The 21,336-nt window shown below is 45.5% G+C and overlaps 1 protein-coding gene across 2 annotated transcripts in view; it reads left to right on the top strand.

Moving 5' to 3' along the window:
• TNR (tenascin R) overlaps positions 1-21,336 on the top strand; it is a 353,800-nt gene that overhangs the window by 133,458 nt on the left and 199,006 nt on the right. Inside the window, exon 1 of one of the 2 annotated variants that reach the window (XM_059728327.1) lies at positions 16,391-16,555. The exons of the other annotated variant lie outside the window; for it this stretch is intronic. The gene's annotated coding sequence lies outside the window, so the exon portion shown is untranslated. Of the gene's footprint in view, positions 1-16,390; positions 16,556-21,336 lie in introns of those variants that run through there. 2 annotated transcript variants of the gene reach the window in all.

Genomic DNA, 21,336 nt, shown 5'->3' with positions numbered 1-21,336 from the left:
TTAGATAAAAGGAGCTGTTGATGTGTATTGTCTTACTTGTATTATTTGGTCCTTGGAATACTGAACTTGCATGTGTTTGAGCTGCTGTTGTGGGGGGTGGGAAGGGGGGAGAGAGAGAGAGAAAGAGAGAGAGAGAGAGTTGGTTATCTAACCAGTGCGGTTCTGTCCCCACAAGCTCACTTTGTGAGCCTGGCCGCAAAGTGCTGAGGATAAAATGATGGCAAAGTGTTCTTCTGAGGTCCCTTCCAACCCTAATTTTCTATGACTCTATGACTGGCTTGAGCTGATTGACTTTGGGTCTTACCAAGGAGTACCTCTCCCAAAGACAGCACCAAGGGATGTCTTGTAAGAGCCAAACATGTAACTTAATCTTGGATCATCTTGGAATGGGCTTTGCCCAATCTGTGCCAGCACTTGTATGGTCCCTATATCCAGTCAAAGGGGAAGTATTTAGGAACAAGTACTACTGCCTGTGCTGACCTCTGACAAGCTCATGGTTTCTTCAGTTTCACTCACTACTGCATGCAATGAGCAAATTGTATAGCTATATAATCTATTCCTCAACAGACTTCTCTGTCAGGCCTGGCCTCTCTTGGTCTGCTATCTGGTACCATGTAAACCAGTACAGTCTGTTCCAGGGTTGGGTTGTTGGCAACTAAACCAGCACCCCCACCTGGGCTTGCCTTGGTGAGGAGGGTATGTGGATACCCAGCAGGACTGAAAACAAGACCTGTCAAAGGGTGGATGAGCTCCCTGCAAACCAAAAGCCATCCATACCTGGAGAGGAGATGGGTGCTGCCAGGCCATTCTGCCTGAAGAATCACAAATGATGCAAAGCAACTCAACTAACCTTGGAGTAGAGGAGGTTGTTACAGCATCTAAAGTGGCCCAATGGTTGCAGCAGCCTAGGGATTGGCTTGACTTGACTAACAGACTTACTCTCAGTAGGAAAGGTGCTCCAGCCTCTAAGATTTAAGTGAGCTAACACTACAGTGCTGACTAGGTCTGGGTGGACATTCGCCAATGGGAAAGGGTTTCATTTTTTTCTTTTTGGGGAGGAATAAGAAAATGAAGATTTGTCAAACTAAATGTTTTGCGTGGGTGGTTTGATTTGGGTGACAGTCTGGTGGAACACAGTGGGGCACCAATAGGATGCTGACAGCCTGGTCTCCTGCCGGCTCGCCTTCCTGGCTCAACTGTAACTTGCCTGGTGGAGAGATGTGCCTGCAAGAGAGTCTGGGACGCCAAGCTTCTCGCACTCTGGGGACTTTGTAGCTTGACAGGGAACTGAGACGCTGGGAGCACTAGATCCTGGGTTTTGAGGCTCCCCACTCAGCCAGTCCAGCAGGCGAGGGCTCCTCTGCTATCTACCTGGCAGGGGGTTGTTTCAGATTACTGAATGAAAGGTTTTTGTTTTTCTAAATGCATGTTTTTTGGATTCTGTTTTGCGGGGAATCTTCCAAATATTGGGGTTCCAACTTGGAATGAAACCAGGGTTCACAGTCCTGTGCTGCCCAGTGAAGCTGAATCACCATTCTCACCTGACCATGGTTCTAAGCCAGGGGTGGGCAATTATTTTGGGCAGAGGCCACTTACTGAGTTTCAGCAAGCCATCGAGGGCCGCGTGACAGGCAGCCCAGGGCAGATTAATATTAATTTTCTGAATTTTTTAGGGGCCCTGTGAGCCAGATAAAATGGCCTGGCAGGCCGCATCCAGACCCCTGGGCTGCATTTTGCCCACCCCTGTTATAAGCAGTCCAGTGAAGGCACTCCAGGTTCTGGGCATGGCATAGGTTGCATGTTCTACACTCAAGCCATCCAGTATTGTTGCTGTAAGCTGTAGTGTGACTCTATATACCCCTTCAGTTCCCAGCTCAGTCACTTCAGTTCTGGGGATGCTAAGTACTACAAGTTTTGCTAACATGTCAGTAAGACATTCTCTTCCCATCCCATCACCTATGGCAGGGGTGGACAAAATATGGCCCACGGGCAGGATCCAGCATGCAGTGGATCTTTGTCTGGCCTGTGGTGGGCCAGACATCCCCACAAACATCCCCCCACAAACTTCCCATACCCACCCACTCGTGTCCACACCCACACCCACATCCTCCCCATACCCCACATACACACACATCCCCACACACCCCCACATACCCCCCACAAACCCCATACCCCCCCACCCATACCCCCCACCCCTCCACACACTGCTATAATATAGAAGAGTAATATTTCATTTTGAACTATTATGCAATCACCTCTTTATACACCACAAAAACACATGCAAATCAGGACAAAATATATTTTAAAATAAAATTAAAATATGTTATTGCCAATGTTTGATTTTTAGTACATAATTTGTTTTTTTTCTGGTTCCAAGATGTCAAACCCCCTTCCCAAAAGGAGTACTTCTCGGGGAAAGGGTGGGAGGGACTTCCAGCACAAAGGTTGGGGGGGGGACTTCCAGTCCCAAGATGGCAACCAGGGGGTAGGGCGCCTGTCAAGGGGTGGGGCTACGCTTGCGGCCCTTGACAGCTCACCAAAACTTGTTAAATGGCCCTCCACCTGAAATAGTTGCCCACTCCTGACCTATTGTATCTGCATATGCCCTGGAGAGGGCTACAAGTTGTGTTTGTGGTTTGATTTTCTGTGTCCACTTGTCACAACTGTCTATTGCTGATTGCTTTGTAAACCTGTGCTCTCTCTCTCCCAGGGCTAGGAGAAGCCTTTCCCTGTCAAAATGGCACTTCACACAAGAATGAACTTGTTTTGGGGAAAATCAACAACCGCACAAAAACTCCTGCTTATCTGTATTCCCCTACCAACTTCAAAGTTACATCATGTGGCTTTTCATTTTCCCAGTTGTCTATGTAGACATCTACTTTAGAGCCCAAGCCCCAAAATATATTCCTTAGGAAAGCAAGCCCTAGGTGGGGGTTAATTTCCTCATATAGAAAGTTACCACGAATAAATTCCTTTCCCCTTGGATTAATGAGCCCCCTACTGTTCACTCCATTCCACACACAGCTTGTAAAGCGGGTTTTTCATAGTCTTGCAAAGAACAGAAGTCATTGAACCATTCCTGGTCCCAGTTAGGGTTCCTTTGCTCTTTGACAACTAACCAGCTGCTGACTGATGTTTTTATTTATGCATATTGCAAAAGAACCTGCCAAGAGGAAAGGCTGCCTTCCCAATGAGAGCCTGGGCAGCAGTTAGCCTTGCACAAAGTAAGAGCAGAGCCCCAGAAGCATCTTCTCAGAGGTTTAACACAGCAGCTGGTCTAAATAATGGAAGCGATAAACCCCTTATATGGCTGTTGGGGGATAATAAGCCTTTAAAAACCAGCATGGGGTAGACCTACATTCCTAGTGTTATTACCAATGGGCTTATCCTGCAATCATACTGATAGATAATATCTCCCTTGGGACAACCACTTAAGATCAATCATTGCTCTGGTATATCCCATGGCTTGGGCAGTGCAAATGTACACCTCAGTTTGTGAAATGGCTAGAGGATGATAGTGTAAGACTTACTGCACTGGCTATACATGTGAGCATGTGTGTAAGTTCTCTGCGAGGAGCTGGGTTTCTTCCTCTAGGAGCAGGACACCAGGCTCAAGGAGCAATGCTGAAAGGATTTGTTGGTCAGCCTACCGCAAAGTAGAGGAAGAATATGCATATCCCAGATACACCCAGTAAATGTGTGTGTGTGCATGCATGTGTGTGTGTGGGGGGGGGGGGAGGGTTCACTTCCTGTTAGCAATACACAGTCATGTTTCTTTCATTAATGCACTTGTGCCTATTGTCATGATGTCAGGGCATGTGTCTGCTTGTCTAATATTGGGAGGACAGAAAGTTACTATGGCAGACATGGAAGCTATCTGGGGGAAAGGGTATTATCTGATGGCCTGTCTCCACCATGAGGCAGTTTGGAGGATCAATGTGGAAGAAGTCGCTCAGAAGACACTTTGGCATGTTCCCCTGTTTTTGAGGATGCTTTCCTAGCGAAGACGTTTTTGAACAATGGTGCAGTGCACCCCACATTCAGAAGCCAAAGATTTGGAATTACAGAGCTGTATTCCATCCTGCTAAGGGAACTTCAGATGAGTTTCCCTCCTTGTCCCCACACTGGGAAGCTGAGATAAAGGTTCACACCTGGGAGGCACCAGGGTGTGAGCCCTGCATCTGGGGACTTCAGTAAATATCTGGAGATAGAAGGGTGTGAGCCAACGTAAAGGCCTGGCAGTACAGGAATGTGAAGCCTATTCTGGGGGCTGAGTGGATTTAACACTGGACTGCAACTGAGGAAACCCAGTGACCTGCTGGGTGACCTTGACCAAGTCTCCTGCCTCACTGAACTTTCATTTCCCCTCACTCCCTTTGCCTTGTCTATTTGGATTGTAATTGCTTGAAGGCAGGGACTGATTTTTCCTCTATGTATGTGCACTGTCTCACATGCACTAGAGCTTTTATGGCTAAGTATAGAAAGTCAAAAAGCCTGAGGCTGAATCAGCTCAATCTTTGCAGGGTAGTCTGAGCTGCATAGATTGAACTGATAAGCAAGTGAACAGACATTCACTTTTTATTCTAGAAATGCAGCCACGAGCCTGCAGTGGCCCAGGCCAGAAGCCAGGGGGTGCTAGAGCATGCCTCCCTTCTGGGCTGGGGCAGACATCTTGGGCCAAGACTAGCCACCCATCCTGCAAGGGGGAGCTTGCAGGGGAGATGCAAAGCATCCTGAGATGCTGGAGGATTGTGAGTTAATTTTAATCTGGAGGGGATCTGAGACAGATGTTTAATAGACCAGTTTAACCTAAATCAGTTAAGTCTGATACTGCATCCATCCAGGTTTATCTTAAACTGGTTTTGGCCATTTTGAAAGTGGTTTATGTGCACTGAACTTCAGTTGTGTTACAGATCTGAACAGGTTTCTGACCACTTATACCAATTTATGTGTAATGCTTTCCCAAGCCTATGTGCTTCCGGTAAGAGACACCTTTCCATTTTGCTAGGGTTTAGGGGGTGCCCCCTTCAGAAGCACTCCAGTTCACTCTGGTCTAATCCTCACCTCCCAGGTGGTGGAACAAAGCTCAAGTCTCTTGCATCTCCAGAAAACTGTGTCCATATCCCCATCTCTCCCTCGGTATCAGCTGAAGGGGCTGCTATCAGAGGAGGATGCAACTCAAGAAACAGAAAGAAGCGTGGGAACAGAATTGTTCTGCCCTGCTGTTCAGAGAGCACTAACTTTTAGTCCAGCCCCAGGTCTCTTGCTTAATAGGCCAGTTAAGAGGGCTGTAGTTCATGCTGTGCAGAGAAGCTTCCTGCAGCTCCTCTCCCTTATGCATTACTCATTTCTCTGCCCCACACACATTGACAAGGAGATAAAATTTTCCCTTTTACAGTCTGTCAGAAATGATGTGCTGAGGTGGCAAAATTCCACCCCAGCTGAGGTTTGTGCTGGCTGCTCCTATGCTGCAGTCCTCTGGCTTTCCCCTGCCACAGCTCCTTTCTGTAATTAACAGGTCCCATCTCTCTTCCCCAACAAGGTCCACTCCCTATGTGCATTTCATCTGTGAAAAAGGGTCTCTCTGTATTCCTCTCTTTTCCAACAAGTTTGATGCTACTGAAAGGTGCTTTGACAGGTCTAGAGATTAGACTGTATTGCACAGCACAGGCACACCACACACAGGCCTACACCAGTCATCAGTCATATAACAAGGATTGAGGGAGGCCTTCTAAGGGCTCTAGTTTGATCATTGCAAAAAACCTTAATGTCAATGCCAATGACCCACTCCTATCACAAGCATCTCCTCTGTGTTTTATTCCAATTGGCCTCCTCTGCTACCCTTCCTAAGCCACTTTGCAAAGCCACACTCAAGTATGTCTTGTTGACCCACACCAATTGTGAAAGCTACAAAAAAACTAACCAATTGCCTGTTGCATGTGCGTGGATTTAGGGGTAGCCTGTATATCTTTTACATGACAAAAGCTCTGGTACAGGGATGTCATAAAGGTTGTAAATTCATGCACTCAGAAGTTAGGAGATACCACTGTTCAGCTTGCCTGTGCAACCATGCTGTAGTCCACTTATGTGTATGCATGATGATACAGTTAGTAATGACATGGTCACATGCTATTTTTCCCATTCATGCCACTGTGTTGTTAAGATAATATATTGCTAAAAGTGGTCAGTTCTGTGTATTGCCAACCTGAAACATTCAAGCAGAAGTCAGGCCCACCCAAAATACCCAAAAAGCATCAATTATCAGAGGTGCAGACACAAGTGCAGCTCCTTGATCTAACTCATGGCGCTTCACATAAAGCACCACGAGTTTGACTGATCCTCCCAACCCAATAGATATTAATTGTTGGATTGGGAGGGTCGGGGATCAAGCTCCAATTTGGAGATGATTCAGGGAGAGAGTCTGCATCTCTGCAGCCTCTTTTCCTAGCTCCACAACCCCCACACCCCATCCCCAATCCCCTGGCCCCAGCTCCCAGTGCTCTCTCACAATTGGACAGGGAGAAGGCAGAGGAGTAAGGTCCATACTGGGGTTTCCCCAGCCTATGATGGGGGGTGGGGATTGGAGCCCCCTACGTTGGGGGGCTCCACTCCACCTGCCCCACCCTCCAGCACTGGCTGGGCAACCCCCAGAACCCCTCATATTATAAGGGTTCAGATTGTTACAGGATCAGGGCCCTTTTAAAGCACCCTGCAGCCATGCAGTTGCATTGGGTCATAGCTGTAGGAAACCTGATACTTTTGTTTGTACTGTACATAGCACATTACTGAAGAGGGCCCATACCATGAGTGAGAGACAATAATCCATCCCTTGCCAGATGTCTAAAATAAAGTCGTTTCATTTGTCTTGGGTTCTTCTAGTGTCTCCTGAAGATGAGGAGATTGCAGTGTACCCAACATACAGTAAATGGCCAAACCATTTATACATGCATTTATACCCTGCATGGCTTTCTGAACAGAAAATATCATGAAGTTATTTGTATGGTTTCAACCCCATTGCTGCTGGCCAGAACATCAGACTGATAAATATCTCTGCCTTAAAAGTGACCTGCAAATGATTTTGTTTTAAAATTGGGCTTGTGCCCTGTTATGATGGATAGGGAATGCCTGGAAGCGTTCTTCTTTGAAAAGGTATGTTTTCATCCTTAGAAATGCCAGGAATAGTATATTTGTTTGTCTTTGATTTTCCTGGAGGACTTTTTGGGAGGGCGTCCATGGTGTGCATTATGATCTATCACAATGTACCAACAGGACAAGGCACTGCATTTTTAAATTAAGCTTGCTTTTATCCTACCTGTCCATTACACTGGTGTTAAACAGGTGTTAACCAAACCTGAAAGGACTCACAGCCACAGTGTTGTGAAAATCCACAGGAAGGTGCCAACAGGTGTTAGGGCCCTAAGATCCAACACACATCTGAAAATGCTTTGAGAGACAGCTTTCTTGTGAAAACATGTTAAATCATGAGCTTCCCAGGCCAGGAAATCCCTGTTACAAAGTGTTTGTATACTGGTCACAATGGGGCCCTGCTGTCAGTTAGGGTCTTCAAGGACTATTGCCATCATCATCACCTAACATAGGCTGCAAATGTGATTGTGCAGTTCCCAGCAAAATGAACGAGGATGCACGGGATGGTCAGTCAGATGGTGGCAATAGCAGGTCTGGTTATGGCTTAGGCACTCAGCTTTGATTTTATTAGCATATTTAAACCCCAGTCCTATGTCTTCATACACCCAAAACTCCAGGTCAAGTCTGAGGGAGTTTGGAGGGATTCAGGCCCCGGCCTGTGAGTTTACTTTGTTCCTCATATTTCTTCTCTTCGCTTTCTTTTGGATACTCCTTGTCTTTTCATTTATTTCCATTTCTCAGCTTAATATTCTTAGTCCTTCTCTGAGGCTGCCCTACCAAAGGTGTCTCCTTTATAATAGGGAGCATGTGTTCTCACATACAACAAATGACAGGCAATAACCTCAGTGCTTGCTTCAGTTTTAATCAAGATATTTCTTCTACGTGCTCGTTAGGTACTAGAATTAAAGAGGTGGTGCTATTCTGCGGTGGCTGTGGTACCTATGACAAGTGCTGTTGTAAATACAGGGTAGTATTATGCTTACTGAAGAGCTATGGGATGCAGAATATTGAACTTTAATGGCATCTCTGTATACTGACTCCCCATTTGACAACCAGTGTCAAATGATCTCTTCTACATTTAATAGTGTAATGAGCTGGCTAGCATGTGTCTGTGTGTAAATGACTGCCCTCTCCTGGAAGGAATCAGAATTGTTCAGCAACTTACCGTGAGCCTGGAGCTCCAGCTGCAGACAGCCCTGCTTGCTGATTGCATCCTCCCAGTGAGGTCTGAATGCTACAATATGCAGCATAGGGACCATTAGAAAGTCCTGAATGGCCACAAAATTAATAGTCATGAAAAACAAAAAATCTTTCTTTTCTCCCTACTGTCACAACCCAAGGGTGTGATTTTTGTTTGTGTGCGCTTCAGCACTGCTAAATTATTTCCCGCCACTCGTAGCTTTCTTTGCAGGGTGCATTTCTGAGCTGCAGAAAGGAAATGCACGTTGCAAGGAGTTCCCGCCATTTGTATTCAGATTCATGCCCCACTATTGGCCAGTTCTAAATTATTCCTACGTGGCGGCTAGCAATTGGCTTGCTAGCCATATAAGAGGCTTGAGTGGTTTCTGCCCAAGTTGGAGGACTCCACGACTATCAGGAGGAGGAGAACTTCATGTCTCGTGAAGATCTCTAAGCGCTGCGGAGCCTATTGGACCCAGCGTGTATCTCAAAAAGGCTACAGGGGTCTGATCAGCCTCTTGCCTCTCCCCGTCGCCGCCTGATCCCTCGACGTACCCTTCCCTGCGAGCGAGTTCCACGGAGCCTAGCAAACTTCGTGTGAGTGAATCCAGAGCTCTACCCGGGGTTCGAGTCCTGCAGTTTTTTTCTTCCTGTCGCCGAAACCCCATTGCGATGTACTCTCGAGGTTTTTGTTCATCTCCCGTCGCCGAAACCCCATTGCGACGTACCCTTATGTTCTGCAGGTTCGAGTTTTTTGTTTTGTTTTGTAACCGCAACTCAAGCAAGTTTTCCTGCCTGCACCGCGACCATCTTCGGTGTAAGTAAAATAATCTTAAATCAACCACTAAGCGTCCGTGCCTAATTCTAGCGTGCCGTCTGTCTTCCCCAACCCGGCGTGTCCGGGCTGCTGGCCACAGCCCGCCGCACGAGAAAAAACCCCCCCGAGGGCCTTGGACCGCTCCCGGCCTGCACACCTACATTCAAGGCGAAAGGCTTTGGCACAGACAAGCTGTATTTGGTTTAGAATGAAGAGTAGGGATTGATCAGTTTAGGCCTTGTCATGATGTAAAGCAGCCTCAGGACTGCTCTATGTTGTGCCCACTCCCCATGGCTGCAAGGGACTGTTCAAGGATCATGCCATGGCTACATTGCTGATATGTCTTTACATCAAGATGGAAGCATCGTTCTGTCAGGGAACCACTTTATTGGGGGCATCACCTATAAATATAATATTTATTATATTTAATTGGCTTAATAAGCCAGCTTTCTGGCTGCTTTGCACTTTTGGACCTACAGAACAGGGCCAAAATCTATTGATGTGATTAAGTGACTTCTGGAAGTCCCATTCAGCCGTACTTCTCTATGATTCTAGGATTAATGCATCCAGTGTCAATCAAAATGAGGCTGCTTTGGAAATCTCATTCTTATTTTTTAAATACAAATTCAGGTGGAGGTGTAGACAATAGCAAGACTACCACAGAACTTCCTTGGCAGCAACTCTTACAGCCTCCTGCCATTCTCAGGCACTGAAATGCTGAGTTGCGTTTTCAGTGGCTCAAAATAGTCTGTCATTAAAGTGTCAAGGTGGCAGTTTCCCTTTGATTGTTAATTTTTTTTTTATTATTATATTTAAGACACTCTCCAAAAAAAGTCTAGGTGATTTACACCCCTTTGTAATTAGATGTAGTGATTAGAATCTCTTTTATATTACACTGCAGTTTCCTTTAAAGAAGCTTTGCCATAATGAATTTTCCCAGCAGGCACACAGCACTGTGTGTGAATTTAAAATTATTCCTTAAAACAACCGGGGTCTCTTGTAGGGATGCCTGTTCACTCAGGCTGTCTGTTCCATGTCAGAGAAGGAAGAGGACACAAAGAGGATTTTCTTTCTCTACAAACCTCTAAAAAGGAGGAATCCTACAGAAATAGTACACTTGTCACTGACACTGATTCAGGGATTTTAAGGCTGGAGAGCATCTTTATGTTCATTTAATCTGACTTCTTGCATCAGCAAGGGCACAAAACCTCATGCTGTAATTGTTAGGCTAGGAGCCAAGCTCATTGTGCTCCATGACCTCATGGGGATATGGGCAAATGAGTTTGTGATAAGGACCCTGCAGGGTTGCATCACTTATTTTACAGTAGTGTCTGGAAACCCCAGTCAGAATTACCCTAGGTGTTATAGACTTCATCCAGAAACATCTGAGAGACAACTCCTACCAAAGAAGAGCCTACAATATAAATGACTGTCACAGGGAATTCCTACCAGCCTTAGAAATTCATGAATCACAGGTTCTACTCTAATGCAGATTTTAATCATGAAGTTATTTCCAGTGACAGGTATTTCTGAGAGGAGAATCAGGCCTCAGATTTCATAGTTGGCTTTGCATCCCATATATATTTGGGTGCTTTCTGGAGATGTCAGAATGGTCTCCCAAGCCTCCCCACCTGTGTTGTTGATACAGTAGTTGTTGATACTACTTTTGTGAGTCAAGTTATTTTAAATCCTTCCAGCGATACAGGTCCCTATTTTCTCTTCCAAATGTGACATAGAATTATGTAAGTACAATTCAGAGAGACAGCACCTTGCAGGGTCTTAATGAATTGGCTAGAATCCTTTTTCACTAAATGCTCCAGATGTGACTTCGTTTGTTCCTCAAGCTTATAATACAATTACCGATGTAGTGAATAAGAAAACTGGAACTGCAAAAATGTGTGAGATATATCTGAGAACTTTCCATTATACAAGCCCAAATGGGAGGATTTATGTATTTAACACAAAATGTAGCAATTAGAAGATAACATTTCTGGATTTATTGGCCTTAAAATAACTCAGAACCTAAGAACATGGATTACAGATTAAAAAAAAATACTGCTGCTGTCATACAGAAAATTACAGCTTCCTACCTATATAAGGGGATTCAATAAAGCTACTGGGGAAATACACAGCAAATATATACAACTGCTGAAGGAGGATAGAAAATTTTCATTAAATCCAAGTTGGTTCTGTTGGGAATTCCCTGATGAAGATGGTTCTACCTCTTTCTGCAAAGAGATGGTGCTACATTTTATTTAATGTTGTGCAGTTTTTAATGTGTTAAGCTACATGAGAAATCAGAGAAATTTCCAGTGGTCTTCCTGTATGTTCGCAATAGAAAATAATGACTAGTTTTCCACTGATTGGAACCTCTAGTAGAGACAGGGATACAACTTGCTCTGGTCTCCCTGTGGGTCAAATCCCCAAGGCAATGTGTACCCCAAATGGCAGGCTACCTGGACAGTAGAACACTTCCTCTAAGACAAAAGCATCCATGTGCAGATCCTCTGGTTCTGCCCTGCTGCTTGTGTGGCCTACCTCTCCCAAAAGCACTGTTCTCCAGAGAGCGCCTTGTAAAGGACTGCCATGCCCCCTGCACAGCATCCCATCATATCCTGCCTTCTAGCACAGTAGCATTTCACAGGCTTCACTGCAAGGGGCTTCTGTGGCTTTGTGAGCTGGGGCTGGATGTGTCCTAGGTTTATGAGAGCAGACCTAGCCAGATGGAGCCAGAATCTGTAGGAAGTGTGTTACCCAAGCTTATACATTATGGTTCCCTTTTTCCCACCAGGGGCTGGATTGCTTTACACACATTTCAGCAGTAGAGAGGCAAAGCACCAGTGACTGACATAAAGGATGATCCTCTGAAATGACTCTTGCTTTTATACTGTCTCCTAGACACTGTATCACAGTGATGTGTTAGAGGTGCATAAAATAGTTGAATATAAAGTACTTGAATAGATTAGATTAGACTCGATGATCCCTCAAGTATTTATCTGATGCTCACCTAAGCAGACAAAGGCTGTTAAATTATGTGCCTTTTTCTTTCTGTATTTTTAACTAGCAGCTTTAAAAGTCCTGTAGAAGAGAAGCAGTTCAGAATTGTCAAGTCTAAACATCTTATTCCTTACTCTATGTCAGGGGTGTCAGAATAATCTGGCCCTTTGGGCTGGATGAGTGGCATAGGGCTGGTCTGCAGGCCAGGCCAGACACACAGGCCTACCCTACATTTTGGATCTAGCATAGGCACCACATGTGCTTTGGTAGTAAATTTCTCCAGTATAAACCAGTTAAAAGATTAATTAAAAGAGTAGCAGATTTGGGGAATCCCAGTCCCAATTTGCTTTTTCAGTCAGCCTACTGTGTAAATGCTCTCTCTAGCACTGACTCCTTTTCTCCCTACTCAATATTTTGCATGTATGTCTATTGAATTTCAGTTTGTTTTCATTACAGTATGTAGCTAAATCATGATGCCCATTAGCTGACTAAAGGGGACCTGGTTAGCTCTGGCATTATTGGCTATGTCTGGGGCTGAAACATAAGCCTATATGAGTGAACTGTGACATGAGAAGCAGAGATGGGTCTGATCATAGACTCTGAATCTGAGCCAGATCCTAATTCACAGAACCATAGAAACATAGGTTTGCCCCAGCCCTCAAGATATCATTTAGTGTAACCCCTACCCTGAAACACTATCTAGTATGCCTAGAGCACCCTTGACAGATATTTGTATAAACTGCTTTTAAAAAACCTTCGCTGAAGGAGAGTCTATACTTTCCCCTGGTAGCCTATGGCAATACTTAATTATCCTTACAATCAGGAAGTTGTTTCTAACAGCTAAACTAAATCTTTTTCCTTTTTTTTTCTTTTTTTCTTTTTGCTGAAAGTTAAGCCAGCTTTTCTTCACCTTTCCCACCCATTGCTATGGAGAACATTAAATTCAGTCATATTCAAAGCTCAGGAGGGTTCAAATTCCAAGTGCCACTTCAAGCCCAGGAGAGAGATGGCCATGGATGGAAGTTCAGGTGTGGAGCCAAACTTGCCTCCCTTATGGAGGCTTGGGTCCAGTGTTCCCCAAAGGGAGGGAAGTGTTATCCTGTGGGCTTTGCTTTCCATGCAGACGGGAAGTGTGTGGAGTGGAGGAGGGGGTTGTAAATTGATAAGAAACCTCAGCATGTCTTCAAATTTCCAAAGGCTGAGCTCAGCAGGACTCAGCAGCAGGTGGGAATGGGTCCTTGCCTCACCAGGCATGGTGCAAAGGAGTAGGTTTGGCTTTCCTGGCTCCTATAGCTGGAAGAGAAAAGTATGAGTACCCAGCTTCCACAGGCAGCCCCTAGGCTGGCAAGGCAAGGAGCTGCCTATAAGTAGGATGAACTCAGATGTAAAAGGGAAGCTAGCCTTTAATCTGTTTGTCTCCCAAGGACCTTCTGGTCTTGACAAGGTCAGTGTCACAGCAAGGAGGCCCTGTCCAGAATTAAACATTGGACAGGTAGGGTGACAATATTTGGTCAGAGGTCTGGGGAGAGGTTTTACATGTTACCCACAGCAGCTCCCCCACGTTCTACTTCTCAGATCCCCGCAATATGTCCAGTGTGATAGCTGTGCCAGAGTAATGGGAGCCATCTCACACAGATACAGCACTGCCTCTAAGAGCATAGCCCAACCAACAGTGCATAGCATGAAATAACCAGCAGCAGGTGTGAAAGCTGCCAATAGCCTTTTCACATGTGTGCGCACGCACACACACACACACAGAGTCTACTGATCCCATGCAAACAAATGCCCTTCACCTGAACTATGAGCCTTTTTGCCTTGAATAAAAAGCCTTTTTAAAACCAAAAATAGAACTAAAAAGCTCCTTTTTAACATGATCCCTATGACGGCCATCAGGAGTAGTCACACATGTACAAATGCTGGCAGCGCTCAAGCTGTTGAAATCACAAAGCTATTGACTGTTTTTCTCAGCTTGGAAAGTCAGTCTTTGTTCATGGATCCATTTCTCCTCCCCCAGAATAAAGATGCAGACTGGTGCAATAGGAGAGAGGCAGCAACGTTTGAAGAGCTGTGAAAAGGCCAAGTCACCCTCCTCCCCCTTTCTCTCCGTACTCTTTGAGGAACTATCAGGGAACAAACTGGCCCATCTGCAGGCTCCATGCTTCAGAAACATGAAAACATCCTCAGTTCCTCAGCATCAGTGCCATAGTAAGGGTGGGGTGATGAGCGAGGAGACTGACCCAGGTGCTGAATTGAAGGGGTGCCAACAGGTGCTGCCCAGCTGGGGCGAGACACAGGACAGAGCCAAGAGCAGCTTGTTGGGGGGGGGGGGGGGTACGGGGACTGAGGAAGGGCAGCTCCCACTACTGCATGCATTCCTGGGCAAGCATGGGGGGGCATGTGCCCCCCTGATCTGTACACAGGGTGAGGGTAGGCTGCCGTTGCAGGCTTTGCCCTGGGCACCAAACTTTGTTGCTACGGCACTGATCAGCATGCAGCTTACCAGATGACTATTCAAGATGCCTGTCATCCAGGGCTCAGCAGTAATCCTTCCCTTTTGGCACACCCATAGAAAGAAGGCCAGGGCTAGCCCATCTCCCAGTATTCCAGTGTGTAAGATTGTATTGCTCACAGTGCTGATTGCTACTGTGCTCTAGATGTGGCATCTCCTTGTAATAGCATCAGTTCTGTCCTGAGCATTGCTGAGCTGCTTCTGGTATACAGAGGACATTGCTTGATGAGGAGCCCCAGCATTAGACAGTCAGCTGCTCTGCCCCTGTGGTGTCTTGTAAGTCATAGCAGAGTGGGTGAAGAAAGCAAACATCTCCGAACTCTGCTCACACTAGGCATGGCATTTTGTACCCTCTTTGGACTGTGGGGAAGTGACTGTCCCAAGTTGAGGGTGACTGTGGATTTCTTTGGCGTGCTGCAAAGTGGACCAGGCTACAGCAGCACGAGTATCAGGGCTCTGTTTATGCCTTGCTCTGCACTAGGCAGTGCCAGCTTCTCCCCTCCTATTGAGCCCTGCAAGACTGGATAGGCCTACCTCCATCAGGCCACACTGTGCTGGAGGAAGAAAAGGGCACCCCCTGTGTTCTCTGTCCACTCAAGTTTACAGACAGACCTAATTTATCCCATTAATTCAGACAATCTCACTGAAAACTTCTGCCTCCCCTTCCTATTTACGCCGAGGGGGGTGGGGTCTTTGTATTCAGAGATTGTACCAAATGGTGTGTAGACAGAGCTGTTCTCTACAGTGGTGGCCCTTTTGGGGCCATGCAGACTCAAAGATCTACCTTTGCCATGTTCCTTTCCTTCCCAAATCCACCCCTGTCTCTGGCTTCCTCCAGAAAGGCCCCTGCATGCAGGGCTGCCATGGAGGGAGCACAGAACTGGTGGAACTGGTCTGTGTCTACCATAGAAACGCCCTACTTCAAAGAGTGTTCCAGAGGGTGGGTTTCATGTCATCCCTGCAGGCCAAGGGGGCTGGCTTAACCATAAAGGAAATACAGCACACTGATGAGTCACAACTGGCACTTCTCTTGGCTTTGGTAACCAACAACACATCTCCTCCCCTTCCCTCATGCAACTCAGCTGTAAGAGGGAAGAGACATAATTGAGCTCCAAGTGCTTCAGAAGATGCTTTTCCCTCCCTGCCGCTTGTGGAAGCATAGTGATTCCATTAGTCCATTTATGAACATGTTTCTACTTGTCCCTGTTAGGAAACCCTGACATCTGAGTAGAGTTGGTTTACAGAGTCTAGTTTGAACTAATACTCTGAGCCACTTTTCTGTGTTTGTTGTTGCATTTTGTAAGGGGTTGGGATTGAAGTTCCTTCCAGATGCTGTAAAATAGGCTCTGCCTCTGCTTTAATTAATACAGAAACCCTGATAATTAGAAACAAGGGGAAAGAGTGGTAGGGATTTGCTGGAGGATCAAAGACGAAGCATTGTTTACAATGGTTGCTAGCAGCAGCCAGCAACTTGCAGAGGAGGATAATGATACTGGGGGATTATTACATTTGTACGTTTTTGTTGACACTTAGCAAAAGGCCTGAAAGGGAAATTAAACATCTGGGAGTAACAATTTCTAATAAGATGTCAGAAAGATGCCTACAGCCGTGGCATCGTATGCTGTGATCCAGTCAAATATCACACCCTGGCAGGCGTGGAATGTGGGTGGAGACCTCCAAGAATAACCCAAGGAGCTGTAGGAAGTAGACTGGATGATCTGAGTATGTGATGTTATTTTGATTCCAAGCCAACACATGAGCCTAAGGTTAGGGTGCACTGTGCTGCTGGAGGTGCCACCTTTCAGGTGAGGTATATAACCAGATGTCTGACCCTTTACACAGAGCCTTGCACATCCGAGCAGGGGACACGGTTTTAACTCTGATGTCCTGGCCAAACTCCAGTGCAGGTAAGTAGCATTCTACCTACCTAATTTTCCCACTGTGGTTGTAACTGTATACATATTCCTCTCCCCTCCTCCTGCTCTGCTGCTGTGAACTGTCAGACAGCTGCTGTCTTTCTTTTCAGTGCTGAGGGAAGCAAAGCCTTTATGTATGGTTAAGGTGAGTCAAGGACACAAGATAGAGAAAGAGCCTTAAAGAGCTTCCGTGCTTTTACTGCTTCCTTGTTTAGGGGCAGGCCACAACTTTAGGCTAGGTTTTTATCAGAATGTTGGTAAGAGTGAATTCTAAGTGCATGCTGATATCTGTGACTAAAAGCTCTAGCTTTGGTTTGCTAAGACTGGGGAAGCCCAAACTAGGGAGCTCCAATCATGTCAGGGCCAGAGGTTGCAACTGGTTAGCAGCTGGAAGGCCACTGGGGTCACTGGGATACCAAAGTACCACTTATACCTTTTAAAGTTTACATTATTCTATATTGCAGCTTACTGGTATACTGGATCCATTGCCCAGCACGTAACAGGGTAGTGTTGTGGCCCTGTCTATCCATGCGGCCCTCCTGCATATGGCTGTATGCAGTGGGTGCCTCCAGGAAGTAGGGAGTCACCATGCTCTCCTATGCACTGCTGCTCGTGTTCTGGTTGACTCCTACCTTGGAGGGAGAAGGCTCCTTATGCTGTTATTCCTGTCCCTGCTAAACATGCATTAAGCACTTGGCAGAACCCATTGCTTCTACAGCATGTGAAAAGCAGGACACAGTTTCCACCCCAGTGGAACTACAGTCTCTCATTGGCTCTCTGAGAGAGAAGCCAATGTTATAGGAGAGAGACAAAGAATGTTAGGCTAAGAAGGAGATTACCAGTAAGTTAAGCGAGGAGGATGGAGGAAACCTTTTGGGGGTGAAGACAGTAGGAAGTATTCTTGCAGAAAGTGAACATGGATCACTTATGACCCTCATGAACAGAGGCACAAATCCTCCGAAGGTATCAAGGCACCTAATTCCCTTAAATCCTCAGAAGTATTTAGTGATCAACTCCCATTAATGTCCATGAAAAAAGCAGGGAACAAGAGAAACAGAAGGTGGAAGCAACAAAAAAAGCAGGAGGAGAAGAGGGTGGAAAAGAACAAGAGCAAAGATGGCCTGTAAGAGCTGGACTATAATGCAGTGAAAGGCAGGAAGCCAACAAAGCAATACAAAAGTAATGTCCTCAGACATTACTAGAGAGAAGATGACCCCTTTGGCTCTAGCATTATCCATAAGACTGAGCAGGGGAGAGGCCAGACAAGGGAAAACTAAAGTAGTCAAGGCGAAAGATGTTGTCGGTAGGAACATGGGCTTTACCAAGGGGAGAGGCAGATGTTGGTAATAACACTGAGGAAGAACTGTGAGGACTCGGTGCTTGAAGGAAGCGACACTAGAGTTGGAAGCCTGAAAGTACAATCGAGTTGTCAATAGAAAAGTGCAGGACAATGAGGAAACACTCTTTTTAGAAGAGACTGAGCTTGAGCTGGTGGCAGTACATCTAGAGAAAATGTCTGAGAGAAAGACAGAGGGGTACAGACAGACAGGGGGTGAGGCAGACAAGCAGACTTGGGAATCTTGTGCAGAAAGAAGGTAGTCAACAAAGCAGAGGAGAGGCAGGGAAATAAGAGGAAACCAAGGACAGTTATTTGAGGGGTGTCAGCTGATACAGGGAGAGAGAAGATGAAGACAAATGACCAGTCATCATTCAGAAATGGCTTTAGATGTTTTATGTGCAGCCAAGTGAAACAGAGTCAATATTTTATAGTTCATCAAACTAATGTCTCATCTAACCTTTACTACCAAATACACCAGGGGTCTCTAGTGGATGTGCTAAATGCCATGGGGGCAGACTTCTTTCAAACAGCATTTTTGGGAGCCTCAGAGGGGGTGAAAAAAGACTATTTGTGCATCAGCCTCTTCCTATCATTTACCCCTGCTACATCCCAGTTTCCCTGGGCTGTTCCTCTTGTAGTGAAGTCATAAATTCTGAGTGGTAACACTATGTCTTTGACATTATAGCCTGTCACTGCAGTAATGATTGCAATACTGTAAATGCTGCATTACAAGTGGACTTTCCATTGAACAGGAGCAGCAGATGGGCTAGGAGCTGGGAAGCAAAGAGTTTGCATGGTTGGCAGATATGAAGGGAGCGTGTGTGTGTGTGGTCCACAGGTCCACACACACCATAAGGTCCAGGATGGAGAGGTTAGAAGGGTGAAGAAACAAAAATTGTGTGAAGAAAACAGGAGGAAAAGACAGAAAGGGGCTCAGGTTCCTTTTTTGCAGCCAAAGCTAAACATCAAGTTAAGTGCAGGGAAATTTCCCATTTTAGTTCAAACACACATCCGGATCCCATTTAATTGCTGACCCCTTTGGGTTAGTGTTCTGTGACGACTGACATGCTTGCAATCTGCTAGTGCTCATGCAAATGCCCACCACAATTTTTAAGCAGTCATTTTTAAGCTGAATCATCACCTTAAGTGAACTGTAACTGTCATCCCATCAGGGAAACCAAGCCTGCAGTGAAAGCTCCCCAGGATTTTGACCTCCCCAAGACATATTGTTCTGGCACAGACTGACATCCACATGGATGACATCTCTGCCACATTGACCCAAAGTTCTTTCTAGCCTAAACCTCTTTGGGGCAAGTTCTGAGCCTACACACCCAGTCTGCTACTCCTCATCACTCCCCAAATTTACACTTGGAACAAGCAGATGTAAGGAACCTACCTATTTTGAGGCTCTTTTAGCAGGAACTTGGCTAAGATCTGACTTTCTTGCAAGATTCTCAAGCTAGTCAATATGACCAAAGAGCAGCTTTCAGATGTCTTTGACACTTTGATTATCTTCACTCTTCTGTGCTGTGGGCCTTCCACCTGAGAGTCTAGAAGCACTTTCCAATATTTGCGAAATAAGCCTCTTAACCTTTCTTTGAAGAAGCCAAATGTTAGCTCCATTTTACAGAGGAGAATACTGAGAAACAGAGAAGGTTAACTGACTTGTTCAAGGTCACACAGGAAGTCTTTTGACACAAGCAGGAATGGAAGGTACATCTCCGGTATCCCCATCCCATGTTTAACCATAGGGTCATCTCTCTCGTTCTCATCTAGAACATGGGAGTGAGAAGGGGTGAGGAGTTTCCTGTAAGAATTAGTTCATTTTTAATCAGTTGATTGTAATGATCAGATATAAACAATCTTTCTGAGCCAAGGTTAATCAGTACCGAATGGCCCCTTTGCAGTGTGTTATTCAGAGAAGCAATTTATAGAAATAATGTTAGAGATGTTATTTAATCATATATTTGCTTTCCCTGTGTACCAAGTTTTTAAAATGGGCTTCCCAGTATTTAATGCTGACAGGTCTTATTTATTTTTCTTATTTTGTAGCGAATTTAGTACTGTTGAAATGTACTGGATTGATAGCATTGGCAGCCAGAGTAATCTGTTCCTAGTTCAGTCTTATAGCACAGGGCTTATGTAACCTTCTGCAACTGAAGATACCTGTCTACACCATCAGAAGACCGCATTAGAGAGCACTACAGTGAAGCACAGCACTCCTGCTTTGCACGTATTCAACCCAAAAGGATGCCATTAGCTCTGCACTGAATATGGACAATACGTGCACCCAAGACAGACAGCTTTTGGTATACGACCAGCACTGTATTAAGGTGCCAGGGGGCTATGTGCATATGGATAGGCAGGCCCGGCTTCATGGCAACACTCCCTAATGCAGTTTTTTTAACAGTGTAGGCATGCCCAGAAAGCTGTGTACCACTTTTCACCTCAGTAACCTCAGTTCTTTCTGTTCCCAGGAGTCTTAGTGGGTTGATGAGGTACTAGTGATGCTGAAGCAGCACTTTGGTTGTCACATGGGACCAGATCCTCAGTTGGTAGAAATCAGTATTACTCCACTGATTTCAAGCTGCTATACATCAAATGAGAGACAGGCCCTTAACACAGCCTCTGCCACTCAGCGATAAAGTTGCTTGGGGTTCCCCAGGTCAGAAAAGACCTGCCCTGTCAGAGGCATAACTTAACTAGGAATTTTGGTGCCCTGGCCAGGAAGGTTGGAAGGGTGCTAAAGATGGAAAGCCTTACCTCCCCAAACATCACAAACCCAGCTCTGAATCCAGATCCACCTCAAATACACACCTATTCCCTGCTTTGAGAAGTTTCTGTGGTAACCATGACAGCCTCATAGAAAGTCCAGTACAGAAATGGCTAGTCAAAAAAACCAAAGTGACCTTGGCTTCATGCTCTGATACCAAAAGGGACTAACTCTTCAATCGGTAATAAAATATGATACCCAGTCCTCATCTGCGACAAATTGACTTAGTGGTCAAACAAAGTATTTGTTCCTGGATTTGCTATGGTAACAAGTTGATTTGTTCACACATGGAAATACAGGATCCAAACAATAAAAACCTTCTCCTAAGACCTCTGTTCATCTGATAGTTCCTTCATGGATACCTCTGGGCAAGGTTTTTTCCTAAGGGAAAATAAGACCTTTGTCCCATTAGTGGCATTAATTATGTGTACTTTGGAAGAACCTAGTGGCCCGAATCAGGTTTGGGGGCTCTATTCTGGTAGATCCTCTGCAAACACAGAAGAGAAGACCATCCATATAGCAAAATACAAGGCTCACAAACAGATGAGCTCCAGCAGCAAAAAAACTGTGTCTGTCTCTGTCCATACTCCCAAATCATCCAGTACCCAGACTCTGGAAACGACTTTAGCCACTATCCAGATGGGAAGGAACAAACCCAGA

Source organism: Alligator mississippiensis, chromosome 5 (assembly GCF_030867095.1).
Source record: "Alligator mississippiensis isolate rAllMis1 chromosome 5, rAllMis1, whole genome shotgun sequence".
NCBI classification, from domain to species: Eukaryota; Metazoa; Chordata; order Crocodylia; family Alligatoridae; genus Alligator; species Alligator mississippiensis.
The sequence above is the reverse complement of the archived record's forward strand: the minus strand, read 5'-3'. Positions and strand labels throughout refer to the sequence as shown.